Source organism: Lingula anatina, chromosome 7 (assembly GCF_051362555.1).
Source record: "Lingula anatina isolate TDL-2025a chromosome 7, LinAna3.0, whole genome shotgun sequence".
Taxonomy (NCBI): Eukaryota; Metazoa; Brachiopoda; class Lingulata; order Lingulida; family Lingulidae; genus Lingula; species Lingula anatina.
The window spans coordinates 8,099,622-8,118,017 of NC_141773.1; the positions used below are offsets into that span (position 1 = coordinate 8,099,622).

Consider the following 18,396-nt stretch of genomic DNA (forward strand, 5'->3'; position numbering starts at 1 on the left):
ATTGCACAGCAAATTAGACGGAAAGAACGTTATTATAGCATTGACATTTCTCATCCACTGAATCGTAATGGTTTGCTCCTCGTTACTATATTTAATGCTAATACTAAGCAGTATGTGGTGCTGGTCGCTCGACTGATTTAATATATTCAAAATCAAACTTCTTCTATTGATTGCGTTTCACTGTAAACTTTTTAATGCTTTTTAAATTTTGAATTAGCAATTGTCAAAATGCACCCGCACACCCACAACACAAATATGCAAACTCGTCATAATAACCACGTGTTTGAACAAAATAAGATTCCTACATGATGTATTCTTAGTTCTGATTTGTTGCCGAACTGATAAATTGATCAATCAAGCTTTGTATAGATATTTGAATAACACGTGCATTGCAAATACGACAAGGAATGGAAAAGGAGCAAAACGATATAAAGAACCAATGTTTCGTACACTTACCGACTGTATTGGTTTTTATGACGTATACCTTGGATAAGAATTGTTATCAGATTATAGGATATCAACTGTAATATTCAGTGTATACATTTTAGTTGCTTACTCAATTATATAATATGATTTATTTGGTCGAATAATTGTTGTAGCATGCTTTCCAATAGAAACAAGCTTGTTATGAGATCACGAAAGTCATTTAAAGGCTGCAATATGGCAAAAATTCTGAAATATTTCTCTTTTGCCTTTACGTCGTGATGAAATAACGTTACAGCCACCCACACATTTACAGACGTGACGTAACTTCTATTTCATCGCTCCGCAATTCCCTCTGCTGATTCGGTTAATTGAAACACCAGTAGTAAGTTCTAGTGACATTTACGTGCAAAAACAGGCAAATCCAATCCGCTTAAATTTGATCTACGTGAACTTTACGAAGTGTAAACCACTACCTGCACTTTTCCTCTTTCTTTGAATTTAGAAGTCAAACATTATTTTCTTTTAAAATTGAGGAGAATATTGTAGACTTTGTATTTTGAATAAAAAAAAATGGAGGTTTTAAAGTTACTTACAAAGTTATAAACCCTAGGTGAATTCCATCTTTTGACTCCATGCAACAAATAAGAAAAGCCAAACGGATCTATATAATAGCTACGGCCTATACTTATAACCTACGTATACCACCAGTCTTTACTCGTGGCTTCTATCTATCTAGTTTTACTGTTGAAATGAAAACCGTAAACTCAAACATAAATACTTTCGCGCGCAACTTTGAATGATGCTTTTAAATCTATCACCTCTGCATCATCACATCTTGTCTTGGAATCGTTACAGAAGTGAGTGACACTCATATGCAATCACGTGATAATCACCTATTGCAAGATTATACCAAGTTTAGTTACACATCTCTGACAGATAAATCAAATAGAACTATTTGTCATGCATTGATTTTTTATCCGCCGTTACCGCTATCTTTCCTTCCGTCGATTCAAGAAAGCAATTATACATATTTCAGAGGTAATGTTTCTGTCTCCTTAATGCATAGCACACGTACTTTCTTTGTTATTTTTGCATTAAGAGAATCTCTGTATCGAATGTCCTTGTGAAATTAGCGAAAGAGGATTCATCAACGGAGTAAATGTTACCTAAACATAGACATCCTAAAGTGAAGCCGTTAAAAAACTAGTGATATTCATAAGTTTGTCTAGCTGCTCCATTTATGCATATTCCTATCAAACGTCACAGTGTTCGTGTAGCTTATGATGGCTCCAACCCAACAATGTATATCCGTTGCTAATAAACAGTGTCCTCCCTTTCCTTACAAAGCGCTGTATAATTGTCTAATGACATGAGGCCATCAGTGCCATACCAAAATGACATAAGGCCATATTTGCACAACGCGCAGAAACTGAATCCATAACATGTGCTTCTCTTAATGTTTGAAAGCCAGTAGTATACACGATGAGAGGCCAATTACCATTTCATTATGTTTGTGTGTGTGTGTTTTTTTTTTATATAATTTAATCACTAAACACGGTTGCCCTCCGTGCTACCTCGAGCTCATTGTTGATGTTCCCTCACCAACTGCTCTTTGTTGTCGTAAACGCGGTTCTGAAGTGTGGTGCGTGAACGCAGTATTATAAATAGTTAACTAAAGCCCCCCACCCTTTTTACACGCGTAAGTCATTCGAGGATATTAATTGAACTTTTGATTTATGGGGTGCGTTAAATATTTTAATACCGTTGTCATGCTCACTCGAATCTCTGATTAATTGGTTCCCTCCAAAAACGTTATTCTGGTGGAACATGCCAAATGTTTTCTCGCACTATTAGCAATACGCCCCTGTAAACTTGTGTAACATACCTAGCTACGTGCACATGGTTAGGCCCATACCGTCAAAACTGACCAAAACATGATATTGGGTCATAATTGTTCTTTTGCGGGCCACATGCTGTCTAAACTCCTACACGGTGGCGTAATGAATTCAATTTTGGACCGAAAGGAAAAGAACAATCACCAAGATTCGTGTCAAAAACCATGATCGACTGCAACAGTATTCCATTGGGATATCGTATTGTTTAATGCTGTTTTCGCTTTGGTCACTGCGACCCCATACAGACCATAACTACATAACTATATAGCCGAGTACTTTTCCTTCTGGAGAAAATAATCGATCGGCACTCAGTAAGTAATGGACTATGCGTAAGCAAAGATGTTTACTAGACACATTGTCTTGGTGATCCTACGTCCTCAATGCAATATGGTAAGCAAACAAAAAGTAGCTACAAAGGGCAAGTGTTACTTTGAAATGAGGCATATATGTCTCACTAACACAAGCAAATGAACAAATATCAAACAGAGACAAGAATAAACAATAGGCCTATAGAGCAACAGTGATGCGGAAAGGGTCACCAATGTTAACTGTAAACTAAGGATACTTTGGCACCTGGAGCCAAGACCGCTACATGTACCTGTAGTATAATTGTGTTACACTGCAAATATACAATAACAGTGACCAGTGGAAGACTGTATGTTATGTTAAAAAGCATCACACTTAAGGATTGCATTCCTGATGCCTTAGTAAGAAATATAAGAAAAGTTGTTTTCGGGGAATAGTGTAAGAAAAAGGGGGTAAATTGTAACTGTATGTGGAAGACAGTACGCACATCTCTTTCAAATTTGAAAACATGCAACAAGATCTGCAATCGTAATCATAGTAGTAATATGAACTCAGTGTTCCCTTAATGAAGCTTACGTTTTCTGAAACAAACATATAAATACAAAACATCCTTATATTGATGCACTAAAAACATTCAGGCATAAGATTCCAACACAAAGGTCGAAGGTTCAGGGACAGTTTCCGTAATTATGTACAGCAGAATTTTCTGTAATATGAAAAATTAAAAGCTCTATCCGTGGTTACATTCATTCTTCACTTAAATCATTGTATACTTTTGCTTCACATCCGCCTTAAGGGATGGCATCTTAATTCTATTAGCTACGAGCTGGGCAAGCTCAAGCTACCCCGGCCACAATACTAAGCACTGCGTATTTGTACAAACTAAATAAAATACATCGTCAAAGGAATAGGACACTTTAAAAGATTGCTCCTATGGGAGTTCTGAATATATTGATAATAAGTAGTGACAAATGACTGTAGTGAAAGATGACAATGCAAACCCTATCTTTCATTGAGGAATATTGAACAGGGCCCTTGGGAAGCACGGAAGCCTTCACAATTAGCTTAGGCAGCTTACTTAGCTGAGAGTATTAATCCTAATGACACTAAATACGTTAAATGCGTTGCATTAATTGTCAATTGAAAAAAATCTAATTTATATTTTACCCAGTGGATTGCATAACCAGAAGTCATGCAGACTTTTAGAGTGTTGTGAAATAACGAACATGTAACCAATGTTTCAAGATCCACAAGTACCGGTAGGTTTAAACAGAATAGCAATGCACGTTTAAGAACTTTATATCAAAACTTCTACATTGTCTCCAATCCAAAGAAACTTCATGCATGTCAGGGTCGTCTTATTAGGCGCAATCAATACTTTAGATTACAAAATAATGAAACAACGTCTGTCTTCCGAGGAAATGCCACAGGTCCAGTCTGAACAATAAATTATATGAACAAAAAACCCGCCCGGAGGTATACCAAGCACAGCAAAGTATAGGATATTGCGTAACCTTAATTCCACAGACCTCCGTCGGCATCGTCCAAGCCAATTAATACAAGCTGGTGCTGTAGCTTGACCATGTTTGTTAACGCCAGTGGGGTCGTTAGGGGAGTGTTTCTCACGTCATCAACACCACCAGTCACTAACCGAAGAATATCAAAGTTAAAACATAGATTGCATTATCGACAGAGCTGGGCCATATTTCCCCGGTGGGCAATAAAAAAACGGACTAAGTAATGAAACATCCGACATGCTAATCAAAGAGATGTGCCAGTTCTGTCCGTGGCTGGCGTCTGCGGGGCGTTTGGTGACAAATTTTATTGAAGTCATATTATTTCAGTTATACTGGATGTACATGCCTTCAAACGCTGACGCATTTAGGTAATGCAACGAAGGTAGTCATGCAGCGTTGCGATGACCGTAAAAGATGCGGAAGATATTAAAGAGATAACAACTCTTCGTATGAAATCTATATTTCACAATAAAAACATTGCAAACAACCCAAGGAAATATAATATATTCTATTTCACCACCAAAAATAGCATTTAAGGCAATTATTCTAAGATCTGTGCTTGCCATCCGACCATGTGACCTCCATAGATGGTTATAGTCTGTAATAATCTCTTAAGAAATTATGACAAAAAAGCAAACTTTCTAGAAAAAAAAAGAGAATAAATTTAAATGTAGAATGGATTCATAAACTATTGGTAAGAATAGGAAAATTGTTGTTTACCCCAGGAAAATTCATTTTTTGGCCAAAATGAACGTTGTTATCCCTTTAAGCGATATACTTGTTAGTATGTGAGGTTTGCACAAATGAGAGCGAGTGCATTCCTTCTTGAGCATGTGAGTATGCGTGTCTGAGAGAGAGAGAGAGAGAGAGAGAGAGAGAGAGAGAAAGAGAGAGCAGAAAACCCACCATAATCATGTACGGCATTCCTAATGCCCTCACTGAAGTACCCATCCACGACCGCCGTCATTTTCGCTTCATTCAATGATCAAATTGAATGTTCATCAGCAAATAACATTAGCCCTCACCCCAGATAATTGCCTCAGACACACGCTTGCTCTTTTCTGCCTCATCTTACAGTCCGCCAATCCAATTTCTACCTAATCTTTGATTACCATAAATATGTTCCGGCATGAGTCAAACTCCGCATTGATAAAGTTGTAATTTACTTCTTCTACGTCCTAATTGTGCACAAGAACAAATTGACGTGTTCCTGTTCACTCCTATTTGCTGTACGCAATGGCTTGGACATTGCTGTTATGTGGGCGTTTTCAAACCATAGATCTTTTAAATCTCAATTGCTCGATAGATATGAAACATCACGTAATCGAGATATACAGATCAACATGGCAATATAGAAATTAATGTACCAACTTATGGATTTGCAGTCATAATTAAGCTCTAATAGGCCTAGAGTGCCCTCTGAGATTTCAAAATAATTTCCCTTCTGGCTGAGTTTTTTTTTTTCAGACGATCGAAGATTCCTACTATCCGTTCGGGTTATCTTAATAAAAAATGGACCTAGATGTAATTAGTAAATATTAATTCCTTTAAAGTAAAGAGGGCAACCATACGTATTGTGTACATCGATGAAAGATCTTCAAAAGATATATTGATAATGCGCGCCCGTGGTAATGTTACCATATCATGTTAGATAAATTGAAAAAAAAAGATATGTAACGTAAACACAAATTTAACTAATGGTATTTAATTTTTTTCTAAAATCATTCTAGGAATATGCACAAGCAAGCATTCTAAATCGCTAGCACTGGAGACTGAACAGTCAAGCAGGTGACAGAAAATGGTGGAGTCTGCGCGTAAATGACATTGGGACTTCACCGAAGATACTTATATATACATCTATTATCCAAAATGCGCTTTGGCTTTTACTTTTGTTTTGTTACGTTTGATTTTTATTATTGTTCACGATGACGGTTGATAGATCCTGAAAAACCACCGAGGATGTGAGGAACAGAGAAGAGGACCGTGAAAAAAAACTCCATTGAGATCTTTCAATTGTACGACGCTGTACTATGAATTATGAATATATTTGTGCAATGTAAATGAAAGGGGAAAGACCTAGGGTTTGTTACCTAAAAGGGGTAACACAGTAGCGCTGAAGTGCCCGTAAGAATGGTTAAGATAAATGAATGTCAGACAGGGAGCTATCAATAGAGACCCAGCTTATGGACAACTGAATGAAATGTAAGCCATTCGTAAGTCTATATCAACAAATTTCTCCAAAACACAAAGGTCTATCCTATTTATAGCTTCTCCGGAAAGAGATACTATTCATAATTAATTCTATTTCGAGAACAGAGTTTGCTTTTAAAATAGAATTGGTTGGCTTTTCAACAACTGTCAGTGCATACAAAAGAGCTCACTAGATGCCTGGCTGATATGTTTGTATAAACGAGCTATTTAAAAAAGGACCGGTTGTAAAAGTACAATCAAAACCAGGTCCTTGAAACAATCGATAAATAAGATTAGGATCGTGAGAATATATCGCCTCGTATAAAGTACCGTTGACTTCATCTGACACCGGAACTCTGTCATATACGCTGTTCTCTTAAACCCGTCAGTTTACGGTTTCATAAAATAACAGACAATAATGGTTTGTAGCACATATGATAGCAATGTCAATATTTGTTATGTTACACCTTACTACCAGTTCTACATTACTACAAAAGCAACGAGTTATGTTACAACTTACATGTTGGACGGCAGAAGAAATGGTGCAGAGAGAATTCAGTCCTGCTTGAGGAGGAACGCTCCATATGTTTCGAAAGCAACAGCCATCACATTTGCACGAAGGTCAAATCATTTTAATATACAATCTGTCGTCTTAGTGATACAGGTTTTATTACCAAACTTACATGCCTCCCACTATTTAATCGTATCCACTTGCCCTTCGTGGTCAAACACTTAACACCCCATACGCCCTTCAGTTAACTGTAAGGAAGGGCAGCAAGATTTACAGCATTACGCCTGCGTCATAAAACAATAATACGACCACATGCGTGCACAGATCTTCGCACACCATCACATACTGGCAATAATATATAAATATTTCACACGTATGCACCCAGAAAACTTACGAAAGAAACCGATGCCGTCAGAATGATAAGTGTTGTGGCAGGGGATCGGTGCAACGACTATTATATATTTAGTCCCATTTTGGATGTTTTTCATTTTGCATGCAAGAGAGGCTCCCTTCCATTTCCAAAACACAAGTAGCATGCGTTATAGCTGTGTGGGCAGTGATAATAGCAAGTAAGAGAAAAAATAATGAAAATCGAAATGCAGGCGTCTTATGTTTTGCCTTATCTTTATGGCGTAATTTGTAGCAAATATATGACTACTTTCGCGGCCATGCAAAGATGATAAGTGCATTTCTAATGACGCTTTTTCTCGTTTAGGCAACGGGGGTATTACGGATAACTTGAATGGCAAAGGGCAACAGAAACACTATATTCGGCACTTGGGAGCGCTTGTTTTCATTTTTGATGGACTTTTCCCTACAATAAAGTACCTTTAAAGAAAGTTCCGCAGCCAGTTCACATCAAATTCACATTAACGGTAACGTTGACAAACTCACACTGCAAACACGTTGGTGAAGATATTAGGTCGGTGTTATCTTATTCTACTTGAAAATGTCTCGGAAAATGATTCAAATTTACAACAAAATCGAACACGGTTTGCTCCTGTTTAAACTGGATATTTATATCATCTAATAATCGACTGACGAAACATGGTTTATTTGAAAAGGTAATAAGGAGTCAACCATTTTCGAGTGTAGCCCTTTTTTATTGCTCAGCAATCTAATTGCAAATGTTTGAGGATTCAGCAATTCCCATATGTGCAGGTGTAAATCCAGCAATCATTTGTTGTTCCGTAATCTAAATCGTTGGGCATGGGTGCTAAGGTTATCATCAGCTTTCCATAATCCATGGATGACATCCAAGGACATAGACATTATTCCCTGGGTAGCATGTTAAACGTTTGTCATCATTTCTTTAATATCATTTCATGAACAAGTTTAATCTTCAGGAGGTCATACATCTTTTAAGTGCATTTCTATTAAAATAGAACAAATTAAGACAATCTCGTTTGTTACAATTAGGGAACGGAGATCTTATTTTCTTTAACTATCGTTTACTTTTCATTCAGTTTAGATCAATAACTACAGTTTAAGTGCAGTACTAGAAGAAACAAAATCTATCCAAATTTCAGCTTCAGTCTCAAGTTAGTGACAGGACTTAATCAGTCTCTCTCTCTCTCTCTCTCTCTCTCTCTCTCTCTCTCTCTTACTGTGTGACGCGTGTGTGCATAATTCTGTATAATTTTTATTTATCGATTTAATTCGCCAGAATTTGGCATATAAAGCCGGACCACCCTAATATGAACGTCATACACGGACATTATGTCTTTCATATGAGGAAATCTCGTGACTTTGAGAATTGGGTTTGGGTTGGGTTTTGGCTTTCATTCCCCGTTGCTGTGTAACTGGAATATAACAAGTTACAGAACGTCAATACTAGCACCAGCTGCATGTATTGACGTCATTCAAAGTATTCCACGGAGCTTCTATTAGATTGGAGAGAATGCAGACATTTGTGTAACCTATTCCCCTTAACAGTGACTTTCTACTATCAGAAATAATTGCTTGTGTAACCAACGATTGATTAAATGGTAAACACAAATCTCTGCCACGGTTGCTGGTTAACGATCGGGAGCCCAGACGTCCCCAACGTGTGTGTGTGTGTGTGTGTGTGTGTGTGTGTGTGTGTGCTGGACGCGTGCAGCTCTGTGTGACAAGAATATAATAGAAATTATCCAAGATAGCAATAAGACTCGCGAGTTAACATAAAATAAAGCGAGATTTTAAGGTATGTGGTAGATAGTGGCTCAGTGTGGTGCTTTGCTGTTTTAATTAATTAATATTGAATTAATTAATATAAAAGCTGACATAGTTTATCCACGAATATTTTCAGTTTGATTTCTGTTCAGTTCTGTTGATTTACAGTCTTTTGCTCAACAGGTTGAATTCACCCTGTCAATTTTGTATTGCTTTCTAAGACGGCATTCTTGACGCAAAATTTTGCCCTTGTTTCAAAAAGTTAAGTCCCGTCTTAAGCGGATTCCTAAAATTGACGTCACGCGTTACCTCGCTTCATGCTATGTCAGATTATTTGTAGATGTCACAATTAAACTGGAATCTGTAAACCATACAGACAAATCTCGACAAATTCTTAAATAAAAGATAAGCTCGGTGCCAAGAAAAGATAAATAAAACACAATACAACACATTATTCCTGCTTAAACCCCACCAGTTTTCAATTGTTAATATCTGTTCAGCCCATTTACCATAAAAATATATGCGGCTTTACGAGAAATTTTACCTTGCCCTGTGTGATCTGTATTTTTCAACTTAGGCTTTTCGGTGTCTGCCCGTAGCTACATCGCTGTGAGCAACCTTAACATTATTTTATTGTGCTCGGGCATCGCAAAGTTCAGAAGTTAACAAAATTATCGTTCGTTGTTTCCGAATTCCAACTCATGCGGTAAAAATAATAGACGCCACACCTGTCATGTTTACATGTCTAGACTCATGTTACGTGAAATCGCAGCGAGACGTCTTCCTCCACCGCATCCAACTGAATATGATTTGCTACCTTAAAATACGTCAAAATAGGCCCAGCAGACAAAATCATAACATGTTTCAATATTTAAGGTAATTTCATTTAATATTTAATGCAATAGGCTACAACAGCGACCAACTTCTTCGCCCCCACTCTCCCCTTCTTTCTCTTTCTCTCTCTTAGAAAATGTTGATTTATTATTAAGTCTTTCATTTCAGATTTTTAATAGCATCGGAACGACCTCTGCTAACACCTAAGATTCAGGATTTAACATAGCAGTTGTTCAACTGAATTTCCTCTTAGCCAATCATTGCGTTCTTCCGTACATTTGATAAATGCATTGTTTTCGAATTTAGAAAACTGATTAGGCGAACGATCCCCAGCTGCTAAAATACGACCTCTGAAGGATTGTCTAATAAAGCAAGCAAAAACACTGGTGCACAGGTACATGATCCAATAGCCTGCTACTTCAAACTGCAGAGGCCATTGTTATCAGCTGTAAGTTCGATACTTCATCGTTCTGGAACGCAAACACCCCTTTTTGGGGACTTATTGTGTAAGTCAGTTCTTCAAAGACACTAGGTTTGTTATTGCTTCAGGAGCGAATGACGATCGTCCCTTAATTCTAGATTTTAAGCTCATCGTGTTTTCCTAATAGCGTGGTGACCAACAGAATTCAACTGGATTTAAAAAAACAATGAAGCGTTAATATTTTTAATTTATCTATCTGGTTATTTATTTATTTATTTATTTATTTATTTATTTATTTATTTACTATTTATTTCAGAGGGTGTGCTTGGTAGAAGGAAGTTACCTGAATATCTAAATATCAATGTGACCAAAGTTCGCAACACCGCTGTCAGTAATCTCTAAAGACAACATCCAGCGGCCAGGAAAACAGTGGTGCACAGTATTCACATTGTACACGAAAATGAGTATCATAAACAGAATAACAAAATATAGTTAAAATGGGTCGTTTTATAAAGAGAATAAACATGTCTTTTACTTACGAGGTAAAAAGACGCTTAGTTACACAAGGTTTTTTTTCTACACGAGAACGTGGAAAACTTATTTAACGGAGCAGAACCACAGGTATGGTAACGTGTACATAACTAACTGGCATTAAAGAAAGGTACAACTACGTTCATGTGGGGTTCAAGCGTAAACTTGATAAAAGCAACCAATTGCGTTTTGTGAAAACGGAGTCGACTTTTGTTCACCCCGGCCCTGTTATTACCCCAATCCCCTCCGTTTAAAGAAAAAAAATGGGTCTGCTCAAAGGAAAACAAACGCCTTTAGGCAATTGCAAGCTGTGCCGCCTAACGCAAGTTTTACTGTAATATACAAGTTTTTTGGCAGGTACACACACGTTCCTCAGCCGGGGACGCAACCTTTGTTAGTTTTAGCTATCTTATTCCGTCACAAAGAAATAAATAAGTGGACACCGTTTCCAGGAAATCGGGATACCTCACACCCCGAAGAAAGCATTAGTGTAATTGGAAAGCGAGTCGCACGGAAAAAAGGGAAGTCATTTAGTAGACCGTAAAGGAAATTACAAATTATTTGCGAATGGAGGTCCAACAAAAAGCACCTCGGAGCATGAACGTTGCCAACACCACTTACAGAATACGGGGCTGAGATGCCTGAACTAAAAGCGAGACAGAACAAATCAAGTTAAAAGGTGGAATCAAAGAGGGGGGGGTAAGCTATCCTTGTGGATCCATGTTTTAGGGAGGCGCACAACGACAATGTACAGTAAAAAGCATATTGCACATGTACTTTGAATCTAATAAATCCGTCCGTCCCAGATCGTAAGAATCCGCCAAATGACGTACTAATGTATGACGCATACGTGTAACTGCTGCACGCGCAGTAGCATAAATGTTCAAATAAGTGGCGGGAACGACCGAAGGTTATATATTGCAACGAAGAGAGAGAGAGAGAGAGAGAGAGAGAGAGAGAGAGAGAGAGAGAGAGAGAACATAAAATATTCAATTACTGTTTTCGGAAGTGCTAGTATAAGAGAATGCCCTTAAGTATTTCTATAAGTTTGTTTTTTAGTTTGAAATAATATGATGACATTTGCTGCTCGGGTCCAGTTGCAAAGATATGGCTTCATGCGTTTCTTAAATACTACTAACATTTTTATCGCAATGAAGCACAAATGTTTACTGGACTCTGGGAGCACTATGCAGATGAGACGAAAACCGTTGCGACAGGAATGGTAGTCGGCTAGGAATCGTAGGTTCCCCATTACTTTGTACAGGTCCCATATACTAACCCCAATACTAGGACTAAACCTAACCTGTGCTCATCATATGGGACCTCCATATATATATATAATATATACATAATAGGACTTCCATTCCTAGGACTAAGTACTGTTCCTGTCACGCCGGTTACTCACAGCTTCTAAGCGATTACAGGTGAATCTTTCAAAACGGCAGATTTCACACTACAATTTTTTTATTGAACCAAATGTATGTACTACATCAGTTTTGATTGACAATACAGCAAAGTACAGTAGATGATATAACTTATGTATGACAATGGAGCAAATGATCATTTTGTATTTAAGCGTTTTTAGGCACTCAATGTAACTCATTTTGATACAAGCAATGTACGTTGGGAGTCACTCAGAAGTTTGTTCATCAGCAAATGTATTTGAATCTGCATTTGCCTCTAATTTTTCATATCCCATCATCTCCAGTAGGTAATCAGACGAGATGCGTTTAGAGAACCTATATTTTAACAACGTCTTTCTTTAGCAAGGGGTTCTTAGTTACTTGCATTGGCAAAATTAAAAGCACCCTTTCCGATCTCCTCCTTAAGCCTTTTCAAAACCGGTTGGGGCATATTTCTCCAGTACTCTCATCAGAAAGATGATCGCTTTAGGACCCACGATACGCTCAGATTTATCAACATGTCCGAATTATTCATTATCGTCAGGATGGTAAGAACGGAGGAAATCTCAGAGGGTTTTGCCAATTTGTTTTATAAGATGAAACGCTTGGGCTGTTTGAATGACTTTGCTTAATGAAACTTTCATTCATATTCCCAGAGGGCGCTGCTTATTCCGAGCAAGATCAGCGTCTGCAGTCGGTGCAGCCAGGATCAAGTAAGAAAATATCCTTATTAAATGTGTCGTTGCGTTTAGTTTCTGATAGACCACAACAAATAAATAACAATGTACGGTTAAATTAGAAAGTAGTGTTATTGTTTGGGGCACTTATACAGCCATAAGCACTCCAAGAATTACACAGAAATGTCTTAAACATATCTCTCGAATGGCATTAAAATCAACGTGTTGTTAACAAAATCACATACACTATATCTTTCTGGTTATATCTATTGAAAAACAAACCCTGGAACAGTGGGTGTTTCCACAGTCACATCTGTTTCTCCTAAAACAGTACGTCAATAGGTGGTCGTATGGCGTCGACGTCTCAATGGTTCTCAGGACTTCGTAAGTTTAAAAAATCGCTTTGTATCACACAGTGCAACCCATCTTCTCTACCAGGGATTGAACTGATTTAACGTATTTCTCCACTAAGCCTAATAACCTTTTCAATGCCGACGATCGTTTGCACTGGCAAGTACATACGTATATCTAACGGTGTTTTCAGCCAGAACAACGTAACATCCTAAAAAACTTAAATATGCATGAAATTTGTGTATAATTTACTTAGTGAAATATAATCATTCAAAGATAAAGGTAAAACAATAGTCCTTGATTTAACAGTTAACAGAATATAATGCAATTAAGATGTATGTAAGGCTACTAAAGAACGGATAACGTGATGACAGGAATATATTCCGGCTGCGGTATTTGTTCGGCAATATGCACTTGCTGCCAACCCCATCTGGTGGTCATGAACAGCAACTCGGAAGGATTTACCTAGGTGTGGTTTAGCATGTTCGTAACTGACGTAATAAATAAAGAAAATATGAAGACTTTCAAAGACAAGCCCTAAGGTGTGCCCGATTAAAGACTTTTAAAACAGATTGGTTTCACCTCGTACGCGTGTACCGGTACTTGAAACAGCATTGTAAAGCCACAAACGTATATACGTGTATTTAGAGAGAAAGCTGGTCTAAGAAGAAAACAGGGGCTGATGTCATAACCTTAACCTGATTATATATGTCTTAACCTTTAGACCATAAATACGTCAACATGTTCCACTTCAATAAAGTATTTCTCTGTGGCTTTAGTCATATATCTGTTGCTATCGAAAATACAATACTTCATTTCATTGTGTCTCCACTTTTATCATGTTTCAAGGTAAACTAAAATTTGTGTCCACAAGTATAATTTTTGCACTGAAGTTATTTTGTGAAACAGGCCCCAGATCCAGTGTATAAAGCTTAATATTGTTTAAAATAAGACTTACAAACGTGAAGCTGCTGTTCCACTAGACAGTCACCATTACGTCAAAAGTAAATCGAATTGTCTAAATTAGAAAGAGCAAAGTAAAGATCGACAATGAACCCTCGTTTGTCATCGTTGACTTCTTATCCGTTCAATGAAGAAACTAAGTTAGCAAAAGCGACAGCGGGAAGACTATCGAGGGATTGGCCATATTGCGTAATTGAACCACCAGGAACGAGCCATGTCAACATCAGATTGCTTTCGAATAACTTCTCCTCGGATGGGGCGATGAACAGTGAGCCTTAGATATCGATTTTGGACGATCTTCCAACTCGGTATATACTCAAGTCTTGGCTTTGATCTCATCAGGGGAGGAGGGACCAGGTCGCAGTCGTTATGAAGAATAAATGATACTGTGATGGAAAGACACACACACCTCTAGGCTGGGGTCCATGGGGGGGTTTCAGTATATTCTATGAAAAGGAATGTGGGTTTGAAGAACAATGAAACTTAAATGCCAACTTTCAAGTGTAGTATATGTATATAATAGCACTTAATTGTGGCTGAGCAATATGCTAACTGCCTATCCATATAACTATATATACATTGTACGTTAAGGCACATCATTTATAAAATACATGTGATAATATATTTAACATTGTCTGAAATTTAGGTACATCTTTATATCAGTTTCACACACTCAAAACTTGGAAGTCGTGTCAATTAGTAAGATTAGTTTCAAGAATTTACATGGCGGGGGAGGAAATTGCATATTTTTGTAAATGCTAAAAAAACTTAAAAGTGGTTTAAATTTGAAGCGGCGTTGCTTAGATCTGTATATTCCCGTATAGACCACACGTAAATATGATGCTTAAGAAATAAAAAAAGAATCCTACGAGTTAAAATGGGAGTGAAACGCATGCTCTGTGCCTCCAGCCATCTTGCGTTCACAATTTCATTTAAAACAAAGTGCAGTGGGCTTTTACTATCTTCCTAACTACAGGGCCTAGATGACATTTTAATATTACAATGGAAAACTTAAGTTATACATGCATATATGTGCCAATATGTGCAATGCAATGCAGAAAAAAAAGTCAAAAGAGGATGAAGATTCCACAACTATCTGTAGTTGAATCATTAAGTTTTCAACTACGACACTACGTTTTGTTCAGCAACCCTGTTCTCCCGTTTCCAATATAATGACTAACGTTACCTTTGAAAAAAATAAAATGTAGCAATTTATACATATGAAATATGCAGCAGAAATTTATGAACCATTCATATATGAACCATTCATCGTATCTATATATGCGGGATAGCCTATTTTACTCTCACTGCGACCTTAAATTCACAGCGTAATGTGAAAGGTATGCACAGATATCAAGGCTGCGGGTGTCAGCCTGTCACTATAAGCATGCTTAATTAGCAAAAATAATGACACACACTCTTGCATGGTTTTAGCCAGATTTTATTCTAAAAGAAATATTAAGGTGTTTGGGTAAAGGTGTTTTACTACATGTAGCGCACAAGTTATTCTGTGTTTGTTCAAAGATAAGTCGACATGTAACAGTCGCAGATTTAAACCGGGAAACTAAAAGAACCCAGACTTATTACGACAAGTTCTCTATTCAACATGCAACTAAGGCCTCATTCCCAATGACACTATTGTGCTACGTACATCGATCCAACTCCGAGAGAACTGTCGCTTAATACAATCAGATTTACAGATTAAAACCCCTCCTTCTTGCGTTGAGATAATCTGATTGCATTCAGCGAGAACCACCGCGGAGTTGGATCGATCGATGTAGAACGACAGTTTCATTGGGATTGAGCTCTAAGTGAATGTACCTTGTGCCTTGAGAATTGAAGCTTAAGCAAAAACGCCAAGACATCTAGATAAAGGCGGATATTAACCTCTTTTTTTCCATTACAAGGCACCAAAGCCATTTTCAATCGCCTCGGGATTTTCTAAATAAATCTGAGATGAATGAACAATTAGCATGGGCGATAATGTCTAATTATAAACAGAAAGCCTCTATTATCTCTTATCGTTTCAACATTAGCTTTTTACAAGTGCATGCGCATCAATGTATCTAAATAAATCAAATATGATTAAGCACTCATGTCCAATTGCACCAAGAAATCATCATGAAATCGGTTTTCTTTCGGTAGGGCCCTTTGATCAAAAACGTATTATTACTACGATATTCATAAGTTGGTAGATAGCATTTGCGTAAGATTAAATGTGGGAACAACTGTGATTAATTATTGACTTATAAAGTAAGATGGAAATATAAACACAAGTGTTAGGTCTATGGTTGCATCTATATCAACACCCTCAACACTCTTGCTGAACTGCACTAGACCTTGCTTGCTGCGGTTATTGTTGTGGACCACCTTAATCAATCTAATGAATTTGTCGAAAAAAACCATACCAGCGTTCGGATTTTGCTGAAGCAGCGGTGTCATAGATTCTTATTAAGACAGCCACTTAGCCCGTAATCCACAAACTTTTTTAATCGATGGGCATAAAATACTGCGCCTGATACATAACATCTGTATTCCGTTTCATGAAGACTGCTGAATAACACCCTGATATAACTGTGTTCTCAGCAATTTACAAATACATCGCTAGTACGATATGTCTACACGTTTTAGTATTATTCAATGTCGCAGAGAATGACAAGGGCTTACCTTTTCATCCAGCGTTTCTCTTAATAATCTAAGGCTAGTTTCCTGGAGACCTTCGCTCTCTCAGAAATCGACGTGTCAACCCGGCTTCGTGATATCCTTCTGAGATTTCACCTGGAGCAGGGAGCGATAGGGCCGTCTTCAATGTCCCATTGTGTTGTTTACTCACGCCACGGAGCGACCCAGAGACGAGACAGCATGCAACTCGATGGGCCTCTAGAGGAATGCGGGAGTAGCTCTTCTCAGCATTATACTGATGAAAAGATTGATTTTACCTAAAATAAAACTCGGCTTGTCCGCCCTTGGCTACAAAAGCCCTGACTGGTTCCTTTCTATCAGCACCTCGAAATAGAGTTTAGTCTCCTTCGGCGTTTCTACAGTCTCTGTGTATACTGCTTCCTTACCTACTTACTTCATCCTAGGATCTGCGCTTGATAAATAAAACATTTATACCTTATATTAAGCCGATGTCACGATGACGTCACGCGTCTCCGCGCCCATCGGTAGAAGGTGTAGAAGCCAGCAGTGACAAGTAGGCCTTCCTAGAAACACATTCCTGGAAAAAATTAAAACACAAATGTTGTAATAAAATATATTCATTTGGGACAACTGAGAATGCCATGGCCGGATATGTGAAGTGAAAACATGTCAATTAAGATATAGAAAATACGCACGCCTACCTGTAGTAATGAATAACGTTTACTTTAACGCGCAGCGTTTCCAGCCGGACCTATAGCCAAATAAACAGACAGAATACTGACCCCAACCTAACGAAAGGTTTTATCTGTCAGGCATACACAGTTTTGCTTTCAGGGGAATGTTTTCTCAGAACACTTGCGGGACCATTTAGCAGCACTACGGGACTGTTGTAGAATAAGCGAAAACAGAAATGGAGACAGTATTCCAAAAGACAATTAAAATCGCTTTCTAAACCAATGAACCCGTCATCCAATATTTATATTCATCGACGTCGAGATCTAACAATCCCCATCTTAAGTTAACAGTTGTAAATGGACAGTCCATATGCACAATATTGTAACATGCCATCTGCACACCAAATTTCTGAAAAAATAAAATACGAATTTACGCCCGATCCAGCTTAGCCTGGATAGAATCTATAATGATGTCAATGCGGTTCGGGTTGTTCGCTCCACGGTGTCACCTACTTCATTTATTCGATTATTAAGCTATCCATATCTCATACAGATCCCTGAGCTATATGATGACGATAATCGGTGTTTTTTTTTCTGGTGTAAAGCATTCCTGGTGTGAACATGTCTGAATATGAGCAATTTACCTAATCACATGTCACCCAGGGCATGACTTAGCTTTATATTATGAAACTAAAGATTTTGTTATCGTTATTTTTATTGGAGAAAAAAGGTAACTTTAAGTAACTAACATATACGCCAATTACCAGTAACCCTCCCCCTGCTGCGAAAACCTCATAAATAACTTAGTTTATGATGGTCTAAAATTATTGACGGATTCGGTCAAAAGCAAAGCTAGCCTTCCATTCAATTATTCATTCGTAGCCTGGGTAAAACGAAAAA

General features: G+C 37.7%; 1 protein-coding gene across 2 annotated transcripts in view; it reads right to left on the reverse strand.

Moving 5' to 3' along the window:
* LOC106155855 (muscarinic acetylcholine receptor gar-2) overlaps positions 1–17,430 on the reverse strand; it is a 64,021-nt gene extending 46,591 nt beyond the window's left edge. The window contains exon 1 of one of the 2 annotated variants that reach the window (XM_087017976.1): positions 16,847–17,430. The gene's annotated coding sequence lies outside the window, so the exon portion shown is untranslated. Of the gene's footprint in view, positions 1–6,854; positions 7,093–16,846 lie in introns of those variants that run through there. The other variant, XM_087017978.1, reaches the window with a different exon arrangement.
* Positions 17,431–18,396: the final 966 nt, after the last annotated feature.